The sequence below is a fragment of the Somniosus microcephalus genome, chromosome 12, assembly GCF_052327205.1.
Source record: "Somniosus microcephalus isolate GS21.2 chromosome 12, FLI_Smic_1.0, whole genome shotgun sequence".
NCBI classification, from domain to species: domain Eukaryota; kingdom Metazoa; phylum Chordata; class Chondrichthyes; order Squaliformes; family Somniosidae; genus Somniosus; species Somniosus microcephalus.
In genome coordinates, this window is record NC_140998.1 from 168691893 (window position 1) to 168707491 (window position 15599).

Below are 15599 nucleotides of genomic sequence, written 5' to 3' on the forward strand. Positions count from 1 at the left end.
ACAACAAAAAACAAGGAGTGATGTCACAGGAAAGCAGGGAAGCGATTGGTTGGTCAGTATTTCTCTCTTTTTCTTGGGCATTGGTTTAAATTAAGAACCGGGATTAAAAACTAAACGTTCAAAACTTAAACACTTAATTAATTAAATACATTAGAGATGACAGGGCAAGTGATGTGTTACTGCTGCAATATGTGGGAGCTGGTGGACACCACTGAGGTCCACGGCGACCACATTTGCAGTAAGTGTTGGCGGCTCAAGGAACTTCGGCTCTGTGTTGATGAGCTGGAGTCCGAGCTTCAAACACTGAGACACATCAGGGAGGGGGAGAGTTACCTGGACGCTGTGTTCCAGGAGGCAGTCACACCCCTTAGATTAATTAATTCAAATTTGGTCTGTGGTCAGGGACAGGTGGGTGTGACTACGAGCGAGGCAGGTATGGGGACCCAGGAGGTAGTGGTGGAGGAGCCTCAGCCCTTGCTCTTGTCCAACAGTTATGAGGTTCTTACTCTCTCTGTGGGCGAGAGCAGGGACTGCAGTGAGCCATGTGCAAATTGGCATAGGGTAAAATAAGATCAGAGAGATGAACGAGTGGCTCAAAGATTGGTGTGGGAGAAATGGGTTTTGATTCTTGGGACACTGGCACCAGTACTGGGATAAGGGGGAGCTGTTCCGTCGGGACGGGCTTCATTCGAACCAGGCTGGGACCAGTGTCCTGGTGAATTGAATAACTAGGGCTGTAGATAGGGCTTTAAACTAAATAGTTGGGGGGGGGGGGGGGGGAGGGATACGCTGAGTGGAAATGAAAAAAGTCAAAGAAAAATGAGAAGGCAAAAGTGCAGGGTAGCAATAGGGGTAATGATAACCAGAGTGTGATAGGAAGGGACAGAGCGTATACACATAAGAATGCATCAGAAAGAGGGGTCAGAGTAGGGAAAAATGGTAAAAAGACAAAATTAAAAGCTCTATATAGATGAGTTGACAGCACAAATAGAAATAAATGGGTATAATCTGATAGCCATTACAGAGACGTGGTTGCAAGGTGACCAAGGCTGGGAACTGAATATTCAGGGGTATTTGCCATTTTGTAAGGATAGGCAGAAAGGAAAAGGAGGTGTTAATAAGGGATGAGATCAGTGCAGTAATGAGAAATGATATTGGCTTAGATGATCAAGACGTAGAATCAGTTTGGGTGGAGTTAAGAAATAATAAGGGTAAGGAGTAGTCTACAGGCCCCCAAACAGTAGCCACACTGTAGGACAGAGTATAAATCAAGAAATAATTGAGGCTTGTAAGGAAGGTACGACTATAATCATGAGAGATTTTAATCTTCATATTGATTGGACAAAGCAAATTGGCAAAGGTAGACTTGAGGAAGAATTCTTAGAGTGTATACGGGATGGTTTCTTGGAACAATACGTTGTGGAATCAACCAGGGAGAAGACTATTTTAGATCTGGTAATGTGTAACGAGGCTGGATTAATTAATGATCTCGAAGTGAAGGATCCTCTTGGGAAGAGTGATCATAGCATGGTAGAATTTCAAATTCAGTTTGAGGGTGAGAAAGCTAGGTCTCAAACTAGTGTCCTGAACTTATATAAAGGTAATTACAAAGGTATGAAGGCAGACTTGGTTAAAGTGGACTGGGAAAATATATTACAGGGTAAGACTGTAGAAAAGTAGTGGCAAACATTTAAGGAGATATATCAAGACTGTAAGAGAAGGATGAACCATCCGTGGCTAACTAAGGAAGTAAAGGATGGTATCAATTGAAAACAAAAGCATACAATGTTGCGAAGAATAGTGAAAGGCCGGAGGATTGGGAAATTTTTAAAAACCAGCAAAGGACGACTAAAAAAATGATAGAGAGAAGATAGCTTGTGAGAGTAAGCTAGCAAGAAATATAAAAACAGACAACAAGAGCTTCTACAGGTATATAAAAAGGAAGAGAGTAGCTGAAGTAAACGTTGGTCCCCTAGAGGATGACTCTGGGGAATTAATAATGGGAAACAGGGAAATGGCGGAGACTTTGAACAAATATTTTGTATCGGTCTTCATGGTAGAAGACACTAAAAGCATCCCAATAATGGATAATCAAGGGACTATTGGGGTGGGGGGGGGGGAACTTAAAACAATCACTATCACTAGAGAGAAAGTACTAGGCAAACTAACGGGACTAAAGGTGGACAAGTCCGCTGGCTCCGATGGCCTGCATCCTAGAGCCTTAAAAGAGGTGGCTGCAAAGATAGTGGATGCATTGGTTGTAATCTACCAAAATTCCCTGGATTCTGGAGAGGTCCCAGCGGATTGGAAACCCGCAAATGTAATGCCCCTATTTAAGAAAGGAGGGAGACGGAAAGCAGGCAACTATCGACCAGTTAGCCTAACATCTGTCATTGGGAAACTGCTGGAGTCCATCATTAAGGAAGTGGTAGCAGGACATTTAGAAAATCATAATATGGTCAAGCAGAGTCAAGATGGTTTTATGAAAGGGAAATCATGTTTGACAAATTTGCTGGAGTTCTTCGAGGATGTAGTGAGCAGGGTGGATAAAGGGGAACCAGTAGATGTCGTGTATTTGGATTTCCAGAAGGCATTCGATAAAGTGCCACACACAAGATAAGAGCTCACGGGGTTGGGGGTAATATATTAGCATGGATAGAGGATTGGCTAACTAACAGAGTCGGGATAAATGGGTCATTTTCAGGTTGGCAAACTGTAACTAGTGGGGTGCCGCAGGGATCAGTGCTGCGGCCTCAACTATTTACAATCTATATTAATGACTTGGATGAAGGGACCGAGTGTAATGTTGCCAAATTTGCTGATAATACAAAGATAGGTGGGAAAGCAAATTTTGTGGAGGACGCAAATAATCTCCATGGGGATATAGATAGGGTAAGTGAGTGGGCAAAAATCTGGCAGATGGAGTATAATGTGGGAAAATGCGAGGTTATCCACTTTGGTAGGAAGAAAAAAAAAGCAATTATTTAAATGGGGAGAGTTTACAAAATGCTGAGGTACAGAGGGATCTGGGAGTCCTTGTACATGAATCACAAGAAGTTAACATGCAGGTACAGCAAGTAATTAGGAAGGCAAATGAAATGTTGGCCTTTATTGCAAAGGGAATGGAGTATAAAAGTACGGAAGTCCTGTTACAACCTGTTACAACTGTTGGTGAAACCACACCTGGAGTACTGCATACAGTTTTGGTCTCCTTATTTAAGGAATGATATACTTGCATTGGAGGCAGTTCAGAGAAGGTTCACGAGGTTGATTCCAGAAATGAAAGGGTTGTCTTATAAGGAAAGGTTGAGCAGGTTGGGCCGATACTCATTTGAGTTTAGAAGAATGAGAGGGGATCTTATTGAAACATACAAGATTCTGAAGGGGATCGACAGGGTAGATGCAGAGAGGATGTTTCCCCTCGTGGGGGAATCTAGAACTAGTGGGCATAATTTCAGAATAAGGGGGCACCCATTTAAAACGGAAATGAGGAGGAATTTCCTCGCTCAGAGGGTCGTGAATCTTTGGAATTCTCTTCCCCAGAGAGCTGTGCAGGCTGGGTCATTGAATAGATTTAAGGCGGAGATAGACAGATTTGTGAATGGTAAGGGGAGTCGAGGGTTATGGGGATCGGGCAGGGAAGTGGAGTTGAGGCCAAGATCAGATCAGCCATGATCTTATTGAATGGTGGAGCAGGCTCGAGGGGCAAATAGCCGACTCCTGCTCCTACATCTTATGTTCTTATACTCCTGTGAAGTGCCTTAGAACATTTTACTACGTTAAAGGCGCTATATAAATACAAGTTGTTGTTGTTGTTCCTTATTCACAGGGTGACTCTCCTTATTGTTAGTGTTACTCCCACTAATTCCCCATTCACGATAAATCTCCCACTAACGATAAATCTCCCACTAATTCCCCAATCACTAATCCCCATTCACGATAAATCTCCCACTAATTCCCCATTCACGATAAATCTCCCACTAATTCCCCATTCACTATAAATCTCCCACTAATTCCCCATTCACGATAAATCTCCCACTAATTCCCCATTCACGATAAATCTCCCACTAATTCCCCATTCACTATAAATCTCCTAATTCCCCATTCACGATAAATCTCCCACTGCGTGGGTTTACTCCGGGTGCTCCGGTTTCCTCCCACAGTCCTCTAATTCCTCATTCACTATAAATCTCCCACTAATTCACCATTCACGATAAATCTCCCACTAATTCCCCATTCACGATAAATCTCCCACTAATTCCCCATTCACGATAAATCTCCCACTAATTCCCCATTCACTATAAATCTCCCACTAATTCCTCATTCACTATAAATCTCCCACTAATTCACCATTCACGGTAAATCTCCCACTAATTCCCCATTCACTATAAATCTCCCACTAATTCCCCATTCACTATAAATCTCCCACTAATTCCTCATTCACTATAAATCTCCCACTAATTCACCATTCACGATAAATCTCCCACTAATTCCCCATTCACTATAAATCTCCCACTAATTCCCCATTCACTATAAATCTCCCACTAATTCCCCATTCACTATAAATCTCCCACTAATTCCCCATTCACTATAAATCTCCCACTAATTCCCCATTCACTATAAATCTCCCACTAATTCCCCATTCACTATAAATCTCCCACTAATTCCCCATTCACGATAAATCTCCCACTAATTCCCCATTCACTATAAATCTCCCACTAATTCCCCATTCACTATAAATCTCCCAATTCCCCACTCACTATAAATCTCCCACTAATTCCCCATTCACGATAAATCTCCCACTAATTCCCCATTCACGATAAATCTCCCACTAATTCCCCATTCACTATAAATCTCCCACTAATTCCCCATTCACTATAAATCTCCCAATTCCCCATTCACGATAAATCTCCCACTAATTCCCCATTCACTATAAATCTCCCACTAATTCCCCATTCACTATAAATCTCCCACTAATTCCTCACTCACAATAAATCTCCCAATTCCCCATTCACGATAAATCTCGCACTAATTCCCCATTCACTATAAATCTCCCACTAATTCCCCATTCACGATAAATCTCCCACTAATTCCCCATTGACGATAAATCTCCCACTAATTCCCCATTCACGATAAATCTCCCACTAATTCCCCATTCACGATAAATCTCCCACTAATTCCCCATTCATGATAAATCTCCCACTAATTCTCCGTTCACTATAAATCTCCCACTAATTCCCCACTGACGATAAATCTCCCACTAATTCTCCATTCACGATAAATCTCCCACTAATTCCCCATAAATCTCCCACTAATTCCCCATTCACTATAAATCTCCCACTAATTCCCCATTCACTATAAATCTCCCAATTCCCCATTCACGATAAATCTCCCACTAATTCCCCATTCACGATAAATCTCCCACTAATTCCCCATTCACTATAAATCTCCCAATTCCCCATTCACGATAAATCTCCCACTAATTCCCCATTCAATATAAATCTTCCTCTAATTCCCCATTCACGATAAATCTCCCACTAATTCCCCATTCACGATAAATCTCCCACTAATTCCCCATTCACGATAAATCTCCCACTAATTCCCCATTCACGATAAATCTCCCACTAATTCCCCATTCACGATAAATCTCCCACTAATTCCCCATTCACTATAAATCTCCCACTAATTCCCCATTCACGATAAATCTCCCACTAATTCCCCATTGACGATAAATCTCCCACTAATTCCCCATTCACTATAAATCTCCCACTAATTCCCCATTCAGGATAAATCTCCCAATTCCCCATTCACGATAAATCTCCCACTAATTCCCCATTCATGATAAATCTCCCACTAATTCCCCATTCACGATAAATCTCCCACTAAATCCCCATTGACGATAAATCTCCCAGTAATTCCCCATTCACTATAAATCTCCCACTAATTCCCCATTCACGATAAATCTCCCACTAATTCCCCATTCACGATAAATGTCCTAATTCCCCATTCACGATAAATGTCCTAATTCCCCATTCACGATAAATCTCCCACTAATTCCCCATTCACGATAAATCTCCCACTAATTCCCCATTCATGATAAATCTCCCACTAATTCCCCATTCACTATAAATCTCCCACTAATTCCCCATTCACGATAAATCTCCCACTAATTCCCCATTCACGATAAATCTCCCACTAATTCCCCATTCACTATAAATCTCCTGTGGCGTTGCCACATTGGGGAAACACTGTGTGTATGTAGATAAACCTGTATAATCCCCTTTTAACTGCTGTATTCCCCTCCCCCCGCAAGACAGTTGCAAGCTGAGAGGAATAAGGCATGTTCAGACTTGCCTGCTGCTGAGAGAAGGAAAACCAATCAGGTTCCAGCAGGTGACCAATCCGTGAGTCATCACAGGCTCGCGGGCTTTACGAATTCCGTACTGTATTGTGAGAGTTGGAGTAAAGAGCTATTTCTTGTAGCTCGCTGTGTTGCCTATTTCTTTACGCGGGAGACTGTAGTCTCCCACATTGGTGACCCCGAATGTCGGCGGCCGAAGCCCCCGACTCACGTAGCCCTACAGAGGCCAGCAACGACCCGACGGCAACCAGCAGCAGCCCGATTTCGGCCGGCGCCGCGTCCTTGAAGCTCCCCACCTTCTGGGAACACCAAGCACCAGCTTGGTTCGCGCACACGGAGGCCCAATTCACCCTTCGCAGGGTTCAAGACGATGAAGAAAGGTACCTCCACGTAGTCTCAGCACTAGCAAGCTCCACCGCCGCCGAAGTTCTCGACCTGCTGGGGAACCCACCACAGACCGGCAAGTACTCAACCATTAAGGGCCGCTTGCTGCAGGCTTACGGCCTGTCCGGGGAGGAGAGGGCCCGTAGGCTTCTTTCACTACCAGGCCTCGGCGACTCTCCCCCAACCCAGTTGGTGAGCCGGATGCTTGCGCTCCTGGGCTCTGAACCGCAGTGCTTCTTGTTTCGGGCCCTTTTCCTCAGCCTGCTTCCTCAGCAGGTACAGACTGCCCTCGCGGGGTCCCCGATCACAGACTGCGTACAACCGGCAGCCGCTGCGCACAAAGTCTTCGCCGTCGCCCATCTCGGCTGTGCAGCCGCGAGGCCCCCCGACACCACCGAGCGCGCGCCGCCATGCCAGGCCGCAGAACTATGCTAATACCACGCGCGTTTCGGCCACAAGGCCCAACGCTGCAGAGCACCCTGCTCTTTCCATCAAACCAAGATGGCCGCCCGGCCCAACGCGCCAGCCCCGCGCCGCCGTCTAGGCCCGCTCGACCGCACCCCCGCCGCCACGATGGCCATCGGCACCGCAGGTAAACTGCTGTACATAAACGACTCCCTTTCAGGGCGCAGATTCCTTTGCGACACCGGAGCCCAATGCAGCATAATTCCTGCCTCCCAGCTCGACATCCAGGCAGGCTGCAGCGGCCCACCCCTCGTGGCGGCAAATGGCGCAGTCATTGCTACTTTTGGAAAGCGACGGGCCGAGGTTTGTTTCAACGGCCAGTGATTTACGTGGGATTTCGTGACGGCCTCGGTGGCACATCCCTTGCTGGGCGCCGATTTTCTTTGCGCCCACGGACTCCTGGTCGACGTCCGCGACAGGCGCCTGATCGACGCAGCAACTTTCGCTTCACTGGCCTGCCAGCAGAGCAACAGCCCGGCCCTCGTCGGTTCCTGCTCTGCCCCGGCGGATGACGACTACGCCCGCCTACTCGCAGATTTCCCGAGTCTCACACAACCGACCTTCTCAGCCGCGGCAGCCAAGCATGGTGTCGAGCACCACATCGCCACTACGGGACCACCAGTGTTCACCCGAGCCAGACGCCTGGACCCAGCCAAGATGGCGGTGGCCAAAGAAGAATTCGCCATGATGGAGAAACTGGGCATCATCCGCCGCTCGAACAGCCCCTGGTCATCCCCCCTCCACATTGTGCCCAAGCCGGGCGGTGGCTGGCGCCCCTGCGGTGACTAAAGACGGCTCAATGGCACCACCACGCCCGATAGATACCCCATTCCGCACATCCAAGACTTTTCGGCACACCTAGCAGGAAAGTCCGTCTTTTCCAAGGTCGACCTGATTCGCGGCTACCATCAGGTCCCCGTCCACCATGCAGACGTCCAGAAGACGGCGGTCATCACCCCCTTCGGACTGTTCGAGTTCCTGCGCATGCCCTTCGGGCTCAAGAACGCCGCACAGGCCTTCCAACGGCTCATGGATTCCGTCCTACGGGACCTGAGCTTCCTGTTCGTCTATCTGGATGATATCCTCGTGGCCAGCACCAGCAAGGCCGAGCACATCGCGCATTTGCGCTCTCTTTTCCAGCGCCTCAGCCAACACGGGCTAATCGTCAACCCGGCCAAATGCCAGTTCGGAGCAGCCCAAATTGACTTTCTCGGCCACAGAATCTCGCCAAGGGGAGCCATTCCCCTACCTTCCAAGGTGCAAGCGGTGGTGGACTTTCCCCAGCCCACCTCGGTCAAGGCGCTGCAGGAATTTTTGGGGATGGTCAATTTCTATCATCGTTTCATGCCCAAGGCCGCCTCACTCATGTGCCCCCTCTACGAAGCCACCAGGGGCAAAACGGGCAAAGAGCAACTCACCTGGTCCAGCGAGATGGCGACAGCCTTCCACCAGACCAAAAGCGCCTTGGCCAACACTACTGGCCCACCCCATCCCGGGCGCCAAGACCGCACTCACCACGGACGCCTCGGATTACGCCGTCGGCGCTGTCCAGCAACAGTGGGTCGAAGGCGCGTGGCAGCCACTGGCATTTTTCAGCCGACAGCTGCGCAAGAACGAGCAGGCCTACAGCACGTTCGACAGAGCTCCTGGGCCTGTTCCTGGCAATCCGGCACTTCCATTTCCTCCTGGAAGGCCGGCCGTTCACCGCATTCGTGGACCACAAGCCGCTCACTTTCGCCATGGCCAAAGTAACCGAACCCTGGTCCGCGCGCCAACAGCGCCAACTCAACTTCATCTCGGAGTACACCACGGACATCCGCCACGTCGCCGGCAAGGACAATTTGGTGGCCGACTGCCTCTCAAGACCCTCGCTCCACGCAGTGCACCTGGGCGTCGACTACGCCAGCATGGCGAGAGACCAGGCCGCCGACGCGGAGATCCAGGCCCTCAGGACGTCAACCACCAGCCTCACTCTGGCCAACATCCACTTCCACGCAGCCGGCACAACCCTTCTGTGCGACGTCTCAGTCCCTTCGCCTAGGCCGGTCATCCCATCCGCCTGGCGCAAGCGAGTTTTCGACATCATCCACGGCCTCTCACATCCAGGGATGCGTGCGTCTCAGAAACTCATGTCCGCCAAGTTCGTCTGGCCTGGACTCCACAAGGATGTGAGAGACTGGACCAACACATGCGTGGCGTGTCAGCGCGCTAAGGTCCAGCAGCACACCAAGGCGCCATTGGAGTGTTTCCCGGTGCCCGAGAGGCGTTTCGACCACGTCCACGTTGATCTGGTAGGCCCCTTGCCGCCATTGCACGGTTTCACACACCTGCTCACGATCGTCGACCGCACCACCAGATGGCCCGAGGCGGTTCCCCTCGCCTCCACCACCACGACCGACGTCGCGCGAGCATTCGTCTCGACATGGGTGGCCCGGTTCGGCGTGCCGACCGACATATCCTCGGACAGAGGCCCCCAGTTCACCTCCCACTTGTGGAATGCCATCACCGCCGGCCTCGGCACCAAGTTGCACAGGACAACAGCCTACCACCCGCAGGCCAACGGGCTCTGCGAGCGCTTTCATCGTTCCTTGAAAGCCTCCCTCCGCGCCAGCCTGGCCGACACCAGCTGGATCGACAAACTACCCTGGGTCCTCCTGGGATTGCGCACCGCGCCCAAAGAGGACCTCCGCGCCTCCGCGGCCGAGATGGTCTACGGCCAACCGCTCAGAGTACCAGGCGACTTCCTCCCCCTGACAACGGAGCCGTGGTCGGCCGCCAGACAGCTTTCCCTGCACCAGGACACGGCCCAGCAATTCCGTCCAGTGCCCACTTCGCAACACGGCCCGCAGCCGTCCTACGTGCCTCGGGACTTACGACATGCGGAGTTCGTCTTCGTGCGCCGGGACGCGCACAGAGGCCCGCTGCAGGCACCATACACCGGCCCCTTCTCAGTATTGGAGACAGGGGACAAAGCTTTTCTTATCGACGTCGGCGGGAAGCCAGACCTTATTTCAGTAGACTGCCTCAAACCGGCGCACCTGGACCTTAGCTTCCCGGTTCGTCCGGCTCTTCCCCCACGGCGGGGCAGACCTCCCGCGTTGGCGGCGGCCCCACAAGAGGACCAAGACACACCAGAACCTTACTTCCCGGCCGCCGCCCCACCTTCGCCGGCAGCCCGTCCAACCAGCCCACCGGCAGACCAGCCGCCAGACCAGCCGACGAACCAACTGGCCGACCTCCCAGACAGCCCTCCTCACACGTCAGATGGCTACTACAGCCGCTACGGCAGTTTGGTCAAACCTCCGCAGACACTGACTTTTACAGTTAACGAGGATTCTGGGGGGGCGTATGTGGCGTTGCCACATTGGGGAAACACTGTGTGTATGTAGATAAACCTGTATAATCCCCTTTTAACTGCTGTATTCCCCTCCCCCCGCAAGACAGTTGCAAGCTGAGAGGAATAAGGCATGTTCAGACTTGCCTGCTGCTGAGAGAAGGAAAACCAATCAGGTTCCAGCAGGTGACCAATCCGTGAGTCATCACAGGCTCGCGGGCTTTACGAATTCAGTACTGTATTGTGAGAGTTGGAGTAAAGACCTATTTCTTGTAGCTCGCTGTGTTGCCTATTTCTTTACGCGGGAGACTGTAGTCTCCCACACTCCCACTAATTCCCCATTCACGATAAATCTCCCACTAATTCCCCATTCACGATAAATCTCCCACTAATTCCCCATTCACTATAAATCTCCCACTAATTCCCCATTCACGATAAATCTCCCACTAATTCCCCATTCACGATAAATCTCCCACTAATTCCCCATTCACGATAAATCTCCCACTAATTCCCCATTCACGATAAATCTCCCACTAATTCCCCATTCATTATAAATCTCCCACTAATTCCCCATTCACTATAAATCTCCCAATTCCCCATTCACGATAAATCTCCCACTAATTCCCCATTCACTATAAATCTCCCACTAATTCCCCATTCACTATAAATCTTCCACTAATTCCCCATTCACTATAAATCTCCCACTAATTCCCCATTCACGATAAATCTCCCACTAATTCCCCATTCACAATAAATCTCCCACTAATTCTCCATTCACGATAAATCTCCCACCTTAATCCCCATTCACGATAAATCTCCCACTAATTCCCCATTCACGATAAATCTCCCACCTTAATCCCCATTCACTATAAATCTCCCACCAATTCCCCATTGACGATAAATCTCCCACTAATTCCCCATTCACTATAAATCTCCCACTAATTCCCCATTGACGATAAATCTCCCACTAATTCCCCATTGACAATAAATCTCCCACTAATTCCCCATTGACGATAAATCTCCCACCAATTCCCCATTGACGATAAATCTCCCAATTCCCCATTCACTATAAATCTCCCACTAATTCCCCATTCACGATAAATCTCCCACTAATTCCCCATTCACGATAAATCTCCCACTAATTCCCCATTCACGATAAATCTCCCACTAATTCCCCATTCACGATAAATCTCCCACTAATTCCCCATTCACGATAAATCTCCCACTAATTCCCCATTCACTATAAATCTCCCAATTCCCCATTCACTATAAATCTCCCACTAATTCCCCATTCACGATAAATCTCCCACTAATTCCCCATTCACGATAAATCTCCCACTAATTTCCCCATTCACTATAAATCTCCCACTAATTTCCTTCAATATAACTACACTGCTCCAGTCTAGACCGAGGATCACAAGTCCTTGTGCCATTGGTAGTGTCAGGTCAGGAAAGGACAGCTGCAGACGTCTTAAACATCAAGAACAGTGCATCACTGAAAAGGAATTGAAAAAGTTTGACGTTTTTCGGTATATAAATGTATATGACACCTTTGTCTTCTTCCAGCTTTGGGCTCTCAGTAGCTCCCGAGGCGCAGGTTGCTAGGGCATTGAGCTGGACCTGACTGTGTATCGCCTTGAGGTCTCTCTCCAGTTCTTCCACAGTGACATCCTGCCAATGAGAATCTAGAGAGCAACACAAATTAAAACTGGACATTACAGCATTGCCTTCACCTTATGTGGTATATCAGGATTCTTAATAAAACCAAACCTTGAATCTTAGCACCATCCAGTGTGTAATGGAGCTACACACATCAGTAAGGTCACAGGTTCAATTACCAATCAGTGCAACAGGAGGGGTGTGTGGGAAGAAATACAGGAAACTTTGGTTTATCCGGAGGTTAACTGTCCGGGATGCTCGATCCACCGGAAAAATTCAGGAGTCGGTTCAGTAAGTTTTTTTTTCTTTTCGTTGTTTTTTTTTCACCAGTCAGGCTCTGCAAGGTCTAGCTAAAGCTGTTGCTTAGCTACAGAGACGCTTGCAAGCTACGGCCAACTGTTTAGAAGCTAAGCAACAGGGTTTGTTGCTAGATACGGAGCTCAATGTTTTAACATTACCGCTGGTTTGTCCGGTAGTTTTGATGGGACGGCAACAGCTCGGTCCCGTCGGTGCCGGATATCACAGTTTCCTGTAGGTCAGGGTTCTCTCTGCCAATCACTATCCAGGGACCCCTCAAAGGTATGTGTGCACCCCACAGGATCGAATAGCCTGCTGAGAATCACTGTTTGGGTTCACACATAAACAATAGTCACTTGACTGAGGTACTGAAGGGAGCCTGTACTCCAGCAAGAGTCAACATCCATGGAACCCGTACCCCAATGAGAGCCAGTACCTGTGGAACCTGTACCCCAGTGAGAGCCAGTACCGGTGGAACCCGTACCCCAGTGAGGGCCAGTACCTGTGGTACTTGTACCCCAGTGAGCGTCAGTGTTTGTGGAACCTGTACCCCAGTGTGTGTGGAACTGTACCCCAGTGAGAGTCAGTGTTTGTGGAACCTGTATCCCAGTGAGAGTCAGTGTTTGTGGAACCCATACCCCAGTGAGTCTCGGTACCTGTGGAACCTGTACCCCAGTGAGAGTCAGTACCTGTGGAACCTGTACCCCAGTGAGAGTCAGGACTCGTGGAACCTGTACCCCAGTGAGAGTCAGGACCCGTGGAACCTGTACCCAGTGAGAGCTGGTGTTTGTGGAACATGTACCCCTGTGAGAGTCAGCACCTGTGGAACCCGTACCCCAGTGAGAGTCAGTACCTGTGGAACCCGTACCCCAGTGAGAGTCAGCACCTGTGGAACCCGTACCCCAGTGAGAGTCGGTACCCGTGGAACCTGTAATCCAGCGAGAGTCAGTGTCTGTGGAACCTGTACCCCAGTGAGAGTCAGTGTCTGTGGAAACTGTACCCCAGTGAGTGTCAGTGTGTGTGGAACCTGTAATCCAGTGAGAGTCAGCATCCATGGAACCCATACCCCAGTGAGAGTCAGTGTTTGTGGAACCTGTACCCCAGTAAGAGTCAGTACCTGTGGAACCCATACCCCAGTGAGAGTCAGTGTGTGTGGAACCTGTAATCCAGTGAGAGTCAGTGTTTGTGGAACCTGTACCCCAGTGAGAGTCAGTGTTTGTGGAACCCATACCCCAGTGAGAGTCGGTACCCGTGGAACCCGTACCCCAGTGAGAGTCAGCATCCATGGAACCCATACCCCAGTGAGAGTCAGTGTTTGTGGAACCTGTACCCCAGTGAGAGTTGGTACCCGTGGAACCTGTACCCCAGTGAGAGTCTGTACCCGTGGAACCTGTACCCCAGTGAGAGTCAGCATCCATGGAACCCATACCCCAGTGAGAGTCAGTGTTTGTGGAACCTGTATCCCAGTGAGAGTCGGTACCCGTGGAACCTGTACCCCAGTGAGAGTCAGTGTCTGTGGAACCCGTACCCCAGTGAGATTCAATGTCTGTGGAACCCGTACCCCAGTGAGATTCAATGTCCATGGAACCTGTAGCCCAGTAAGAGTCAGTGTTTGTGGAACCTGTACCCCAGTGAGAGTCGGTACCCGTGGAACCCGTACCCCAGTGAGAGTCGGTACCCATGGAACCTGTAATCCAGTGAGAGTCAGTGTCTGTGGAACCTGTACCCCAGTGAGAGTCAGCACCTATGGAACACGTACCCCAGTGAGAGTCAGTGTCGGTGGAACCTGTACCCCAGTGAGAGCCAGGACCCATGGAACCTGTACCCCAGTGAGAGTCAGTACCCGTGGAACCTGTACCCCAGTGAGAGTCAGCACCTGTGGAACCCATACCTCAGTGAGAGTCAACGTTTGTGAAACCTGTACTCCAGTGAGAGTCAGTGTCTGTGGAACTGTACCCCAGTGAGAGTCAGTGTTCCATGGAACCTGTACCCCAGTGAGAGTCAGTGCCCGTGGAACCTGTACCCCAGTGAGAGTCAGGGCCCGTGGAACCTGTACCCCAGTGAGAGTCAGTACCCGTGGAACCTGTACCCCAGTGAGAGTCCGTGTTTGTGGAACCTGTACCCCAGTGAGAGTCAGCACCTGTGGAAACCATACCCCAGTGAGAGTCAATGTTTGTGGAACCTGTACCCCAGTGAGAGTCAGTGTTTGTGGAACTTGTACCCCAGTGAGAGTCCGTGTTTGTAGAAACTGTACCCCTGCGAGAGTCAGCACCTGTGGAACCTGTACCCCAGTGAGAGTCAGTACCCGTGGAACCTGTACCCCAGTTTGAGTCAGTACCCATGGAACCTGTACCCCAGTGAGAGTCAGTACTCGTGGAACCTGTACCCCAGTGAGAGTCTGTACTCGTGGAACCTGTACCCCAGTGAGAGTCAGTACCCGTGGAACCTGTACCCGTGGAACCCGTACCCCAGTGAGGGTCAGTACCTGTGGAACCCGTACCCCACTGAGTCAGTACCCCTGGAAACTGCACCCCAGTGGGAGTCAGTACCTGTGGAACCTGTACCCCAGTGAGAGTCTGTACTCGTGGAACCTGTACCCCAGTGAGAGTCAGTATCCGTGGAACCCGTACCCCAGTGAGGGTCAGTGTCTGTGGAACCCGTACCCCAGTGAGAGTCAGTACCCGTGGAACCAGTACCCCAGTGGGAGTCAGTACCCGTGGAACCTGTACCCCAGTGAGAGTCAGTACCCGTGGAACCTGTACCCCAGTGAGAGTCAGTACCCGTGGAACCTGTACCCCAGTGGGAGTCGGTACCTGTGGAACTGTACCCCACTGAGAGTCCGTGTTTGTGGAACCCGTACCCCAGTGAGAGTTGGCATCCATGGAACCCATATCCCAGCGAGATTCAGTGCCTGTGGAGCCTGAGGGTATGGCAATGTAGTGGTTATGTTACTGGACTAGTAATGCAGAGGCCTGGACTAATAACCCGAAGATTCCACCAAATTCAGTTTAAAAAAAGCAATTCAATAAATCTGTAATAAAAAGCTTGTATCAATAAAAGTGTCCATGAAGCTATTGGATTGTCATAAAATTCCAACTG

General features: G+C 49.8%; 1 pseudogene across 1 annotated transcript in view; it reads right to left on the reverse strand.

Annotated features, from left to right (window-relative positions):
- The window catches only part of LOC147109703 (HEAT repeat-containing protein 4-like), an 84371-nt pseudogene that overhangs the window by 9320 nt on the left and 59452 nt on the right, over nucleotides 1-15599 (reverse strand). The window contains exon 6 of the transcript XR_015080151.1: nucleotides 12095-12229. The product of XR_015080151.1 is annotated as a HEAT repeat-containing protein 4-like (transcript). The remainder of the gene's footprint in view (nucleotides 1-12094; nucleotides 12230-15599) is intronic.